The following is a 7,113-nucleotide window of genomic DNA, read 5'->3' on the forward strand; positions in this document are numbered from 1 at the left end:
TCTACGTGAGTGAAAGGTGAGTCCAGGGACGGAGCCCCTAGAGGGGGCACTTGACCCCCCCTCTTCGATTTTTGCCGGAATGAAAAGTTAGCGGCTTAGTGGCTTAGTGGGAGGGCTTTTGGTCCCAATAGACCTCGCAAACAGGTGGGTCGGGTCAGGTCGACCCGCGGGTCATGCGGGTGCGGGTCATGCGGTTGCGGGTCAAAATGACCCGCATTCCTACGGGTCAGCAACCAGGTGACCCATACCTAGTGCGGGTGGGTCGGGTCGACCCGCGGGTTACCCGCATGTTTTTCCAAAACAGAGTTTTTATTAGGCGGTGATAAATTCACCCCCTTCTATGTATGAATTCACCCCCTAATTTTCAAAATAGACGGTACAGCCTACACCATAGGATGATCCAAACCGTCCATTGATGGGTCACAACGTAAATAGATCGTGCCCCAAAAATAATGGCATAGGATGATCTCAACCGTTCGATCTATAGAAGTTTCCATATTTTTAGTCCCTCTATAGATCGGAGGGTTAGAATCATCCTATCCTCATGATTTTTTGGGCACAACCTATTTACATTATGGCCCATCAAATGCACGGTTTGGATCATCCTATGATGTAGGCTGTACCTTCAATCATCCATTTTGAAAAATAGGGAGTGTATTCATGCATAGTAAATTAGTAATGCTCATGAGCTACTGAAAGTCGGGAGTCCTCAAAAAGTGAGATGATGTTAGAAGGGCTGATTTCCAAACACAAGTGCACTATTCCAGCTCAAAAATTGAGATGCTCTTAGCCCTTGATCTCATTTTCTATTTTAAAATAAGAAATGTTAAAAAAATCCAAAAAATCGCAGGTGCCCGCGAGTTGACCCGACCCGACCCGTGTTTTTGCGGGTTGGGTCACCCGCGGATCGGTTTTGGCGGGTCACTAAAACCCCGATCCGTGCCCGCAAATTTGCGGGTGGGTTGGGTCTACCCGCGGGCACAGGTCGTATTTGCCAGGTCTAGGTCCCAATGTCCCATTCGTTCTACAAAATAAGAGGATGCGGTTTTTGTGCCTAAACGAGAAGTTTCCGGTTTCAAATATAGGGGAAGACATATTCAACCCTTTTATTACTTGGGACAGCCCACTTTAGTGTAAAAGATGAGTCATAAATGCACTGGACGGGGCTGAAAAAGTAAAAAAATGGACCAAAAATCTATCGTCATTATTTTCCATTTTTTCTAGTTGTGATGGGCTGATGGGTGGCAGTACAAACCCGTAATTTTCAAAATGTACGATGCGGCCCACTCCATAGGATGATCCAAACCATCCATTTATTGGGCCACAACGTAAATAGGTTGCGCCCCAAAAATAATTTCCGTAGGATGATCATATCCCTCCGATCCATAGCAAACTTCAATAGATTGAAGGTTCAGGATCATCCTATGGATCGGAGAGTTATGATCAGCCTATGGACATGATTTTTGGGGCACAACCTATTTACATTGTGGCCCAACAAATGGATGGTGTGGAACATCCTATGGAGTGGGCCAAACCGTACATTTTGAAAAATACGGGTGTGTATGGGCACCCATCACATGATTTCTCTTCTACCCCTTTCCTTGAATTTCCACCCTTTTGTTTGTCTTTTCCTATACTAACTCTATTATAGGTAGGGGTGAGAAAAGAGATGCTTTTGAGGAGTGCCGATATGAAAGCAACTATTCTTACTATTTAACTATGCTGATAATAGAAAGCTGTTTTTGATATAGACATCCCTCTAAAGCTTCAATCTTTTCTTGATATTGACAAAAGTAGCGGGCATTTAATGAAACGTGGGAAAAGAGGGGCTGCCAACTAAAAACGAGTAAAAAAGAGAGCTTTTAATGCTTCAAAACCCATAATGATTTACCCACCCTCAACTCAAGGCTCAAGGTATCTTGATATTTTCTTGCATGCGATCGGACCAGATTTGCCCATTGGATTTCTCTAAATTGTAGCTTATTCCTCTCACACCCTCTCGCTTATCCACTTCCTTATTTCAACATCACACCTTTCACTGCTTGAGGACTTTACCGTTAAAACCTAACCTTAACTGGGGGGATTTTTTCCCTCAGGGGGGGGGTGAATTTCATTTCCCTTTGCTCAAATGTTAACCTCTCTAACTCAATATACCATTTTATTGCTTGCATGTAAGAACATTTACCCTCGATCCATTCTGATTTGCTGAAACTTTAACTGCATCTCTTCTCACCTTTTTTCATATAGCCCCTCCCCACCCACCTCTGCAATTATTTTTTGAAATGATAATGTGACTTTATCAGAAGAAAGAATTTCCACAGAGCGAGAAATTCTTATCACCCTTTTTCAATAAATATTCAACTGCCTTACCTAGGACAAAAAAAATAATAATAATAACCTACCACATGTTCACTGGGCCACTCAGTCAAAATCCCTACCTCGAAAATACACGATGACAACGGAAAAATTTAGTTGGTTCAATTTTTTTCTGGAACGACTCACTAGTGTCCAGAAGGACAACAAACCCATACCAATCTCTTTTAACGCTACAACATTTAATAAACCAGTCATCTACAGGAATCTTCCAACTTCCTGCCCATGAAACACTACTAATTTTCGAGTCTTATCTGGAAAGAGGCTAAGGCTCTGTTTGTTTTGGATTTTAATAACCGATTGGAAACCCAAAACAAAAAGGGCCTAAGAAATATAAAACTGATTGTTAAGGGGTCGTTGTCGTTGAGGTGAGCCAATCCTCCTGTGCGAGTAAACTTCTGCTTGCCTTATCCTCTCACCACCTCAGTATCTACAACTTCAGACTTCTAACATGGTGGGACTCAATAACAACCCAGCAAACTCCCAAACTCAGTAGTAGCACTCGCAAACAACCCAGCAAATAAATAAAACAACTAAAATTAAATAATTCAAACCTAAACCACGACCCAGCCTACTGAGACTCCTACGAAACAGGGGCTCTTAACTCTCACCTACTTTTGAAAACTACCTTGCCCTCAAAGGCTGAAGGTTGACCATTCCTGTAACTGACCAGAATTATCCAGTGTAGCAGCTTCAAGAGGCAAAGCTGACCATTGAACTGGGACCTTCGTTAAGGCCTCAGTATTCCTCTTGACCATGTGATGCTCTAAGATTTCTTGAGGTTTTGACCGCAATACTCCATCAGAAATTGGTGGGAGAGATGCCTCTACACTGTTGCACCCACCTTCCTATTGAAGCATGAGACGTGTGAAACAACCAGTTACTCCAAAAGCTTAAGCTGTTGGAGAAGATGCTATTTAATCTTTCATACTTTAACACACACCTTCACGTGTGGCCACTCTTTCTAGGGTTGGCCTACACATGGCACATGTGTTCCCTCTTTTGGGTTTGGCCATTGAATGTGGATTTTTGCAATCCGGGAGGTTTGGACTCAGGACCTCTGCTCTGATACCATGTGAAACAACCAGTTACTCCAAAAGCTCAAGCTGCTGGAGAAGGCGTTATTTAATCTTTTATACTTTAACAACATGAAAGACAGGGTGCATTTTGGCATTTTCTGACTAGTTCAGCTTGTAAGCCATAGGACCAACCTCGTACACAATCTGAAAAGGGCCCTAATACTTTGGACTAAGTTTCGAGTTGGTTCTCATAACAATTATGGATTGGCGGTAAGGCTGTAGGCGTAGGCATACCCAATCTCCCAACTCGAAAACTCGCTCCTCATATAAGCATTCAATTTTGGGCAACTCGTAGATTTTCCTTAAGTAAAGCTACAATTTTATCTCTTGCCCGCAATTCTTGATCTAATTGCTCAATGTTTGTTTAGATAAGCTCATATAATTAGTAGTGCTCTCCCGTATACCAACTTGAAGATTATCATTTTGATGGAAGAGTGGAGGTAGTATTGTAACACCATTCAGTTAAACCATTTTTTTTATGAAATGGCGCAAATTATATTAATAGGTAGGGGGAAACCCAAGACTACAGAGGTCAACAACAAAAAAGGCAAAAAGAAATGAAAAATGACAATGAAGAAGCAAACCTCAAGAGTAAAGATAATAAAATAATTTCAGACTCACTTGGTTCAACTCTGGCAAGACGGTCTGCCTCAATATTGACCGAACGACAAACATGCTGAAATCGAATCAAATGCTCATCCAGAGTCTCAGAACTCATCAAACAACTATGTGAATCTCCACGGGTGAGACTTGTCCAACCATCTGATGTGTTTAAGGAATCTCCCTCCACAATTAGCCTATCCAAGAGACTATTATAAAAAAAATCCCAAAACCCAAAACTGCTCTCACCTGTCTCATTAGAATCTTTGACCCCAATAGGGCCCGAAAAAGCCCATCTCGTTGCTCCCTCCTCTTCTCTAAGCAACCCTTCTCCATACCTGCTAGCCCAGGGTCAATGCATCTAGGAGAAGCGGGCTCCACCCTATATGATCCGGAGCATATATCCTTCCAGCACATGTTGAGATCTTAGGAGAAGCGGGCTCCACCACTCAGACTGTTACTGTGGTTGAGTTCCACTGAAACATTGTAAATACGTCTCCAAACATCTATTAAGCGTGTGTTTGGCGTACCGTTTGAAATAGCGTTTTGCAAAACGGTGTTTTGGTTCAAAACGGCATTTTGCCAAACGGCGTTTTCATGTTTGGTTCGTCAGATCAAAACGACATTTTAAACGGCAAACGGAGGTATTGTGTGTTTGGTTGCAAATGCCCCAAAACGGAGTTTTAGTGGTAAAATGACCAAAAAGGGCATTGTTTGGTTGGCCTCAATGTAACTCAACTACTCTCTCATTAGGCCCAATATTAAAAGGTCATTAGGATCTCATTCAAACATTATTAAAATTAAACATCATTGCCAAAAAAAAATAAAAAAATGGCTATAACTTTGGAGTTCTTCTCCTTCTTCTTAACGGCCGGATTTGCGGATGAGTGGAGGCGTTGAGGCAGTGAGGCAGACGAGTGGGGTTTGCAACTTTGCAAAGTAGATGAAGAAACTCAGAAAGTAAGAAACTAGGGTTTCTTTTAATTCTTTTGTCTTTAAAAAATCAAAATTAAGAGATCATATAATGATATCAGCAGCCCCATTGTTTTGATTTAGTATATCCACGTGATTTCGGCAACCCATCAAAATCCATTGACACAACAGCCCACACCTGATTATGGATGGGTAAGGTTGTAAAAGACCAGCCAAAGACACTTATTTTATTGACAAATCTCACACTCAACAACTCATTGGCGAATGTCCTTTTTCATTCCTTTCCAATACAAACCTCTAGAAATACCCCTCAAAGGCTCTAAGGTAACATGAACAACTGTTGCAGGTGTGTTGTGGTGCTCACAGAAAGCTCTGTTTTCTAACTCGAGTCTGGTGTAAGAATTAACTGGTTCTTATAGCAGAGCTATCCATCATTCCAAGTATAGTATGGAACAACAGAATTCCCTTCCTTGAGACTTTGAATCACTTCCTTGAGACTTTGAATCACTTTTTTGTCTCATCATGTAACTCCCACTCCATTCCAAGTTCTACAAGAATGTTGGCCATGGGCTGGGAAAGTATACACCCAACTCAGCCTCTTCCATTTTTTTTTATCGGTAGATGGGGTTAGGCGGACCCCGTACCAGAATATTAATTAAAGATGATACAAAAAAAAGAAACAAAGACACACCCCAATCCTTAGGACAAAGTCTAAGGAAGGGGCAGAACAACCAAGGACATGCTGCCCTTAAAAGCAAAACTCAAAAACAAGCAAGAGGAGAGAGAATACACGTGATCTCTAGAGAGAGAGTCTCCAAATTAAGACCCTATTGGACGGTATCTTCCATCTTCTAGCTAAACTTTCTTGCTCTGACTCTTCCTCAACTTCTGAAACTATGGGGATTCTGTTTTTCTTTGAAGGAGGAGCTCTATTTTCTTCTGTTGGGGGGTGTACTTCATCCACTTCCTGTTCCGACTCAAAACAAGCAACATTGGGGTCAATCTCACTAGTATTTGTTTCATCACAAAGATCTTCAAGAATTTCATAAGGATTTTTGGAAATGGGTAGAATGATTGAGTCCGCCATTTCAGAAACTCGACCATTTCCAGCTATTTCTTTCTCTGGGTTGATCTCCTCCAGCTTGCTCCCAATGCTCGATTGGACTTTATTAGGACTGGGCTTTTCCTGAATAGTGTCTCCTTTGGATTGGCCTCCATTCTGATTTAGTTTCCATTTTTTTTATTCTTCGTGGGGCAATTCGCATCTGTATGGTTAAAAGTCTTGCACTTTTTACACAATGGCAGTCTCCACTCGTATATCACCCTTTGAGGAGTGACATCCGAGGAAGTCCAATTTTCTGGAAGACTTGACCCAGCTTCAGTTTCAACACAAAAACGAGCATAGCTTAATCAAGACCCTTCCACAGTTTGGGCATCCATGTACTGTGGCTTACCGATTTTACTTGCAATCTTGCTAACACCTTCTTGGGTCCAAACTTTCAGATGAAGTTCTGGAAGCCGGATCCAGATTGGAATACTTGAGAGCGACAATTTTCCGAGAGATATGTCTGGTGTCCACCGCCGCAGAACCAAAGGTCTTCCATTATACGAGGTATTGCTTTCCCGAATGCAATCACAATCTTCCGCAGCATGGAATTTAAAGAGGAAGAATCTTCCATGAAGAGCAATAAGTTGAAAGTCACCTTTGGTTTTCCAAACTCGAGATAGATGAGCTCTTAGGGCCACATAGTAAGGACGTTTTCTCGGAAAATACCCAACTAGAGCATTTTCCTACCTCTGTTCCGCTCTTGAAACAACCTCATCCGTAAAGATTACCTCCGTTTCTTCTTCTTCCGGATCTTCGATGAAGTCCAAATTCGTCGGTTGGTTGGGTTGGGCCTGGGTGAAGAGGGAGCTCTAAACCAAGGAAGCAGGATTCATTCCCTGGACTGTGCGATTCCCCAGGACGCGGATCCGATTCGGGAATCGGTTCGAATCTCCGAAATTGAGAATCGAGGTTCGGATTTGTCGGAAGCCCGATTCCCAATTTATGGGAACCTCGATTCCCACTTTATGGGAACCTCGGTTCTCAATTTTTAGAACCGTGATTCCCAGTCAATTCCCCGGC

This window comes from Tasmannia lanceolata, unplaced genomic scaffold (assembly GCF_043159265.1).
Source record: "Tasmannia lanceolata isolate RefF3 unplaced genomic scaffold, GAP_Taslan_0.1 ptg000002l, whole genome shotgun sequence".
NCBI classification, from domain to species: Eukaryota; Viridiplantae; Streptophyta; class Magnoliopsida; order Canellales; family Winteraceae; genus Tasmannia; species Tasmannia lanceolata.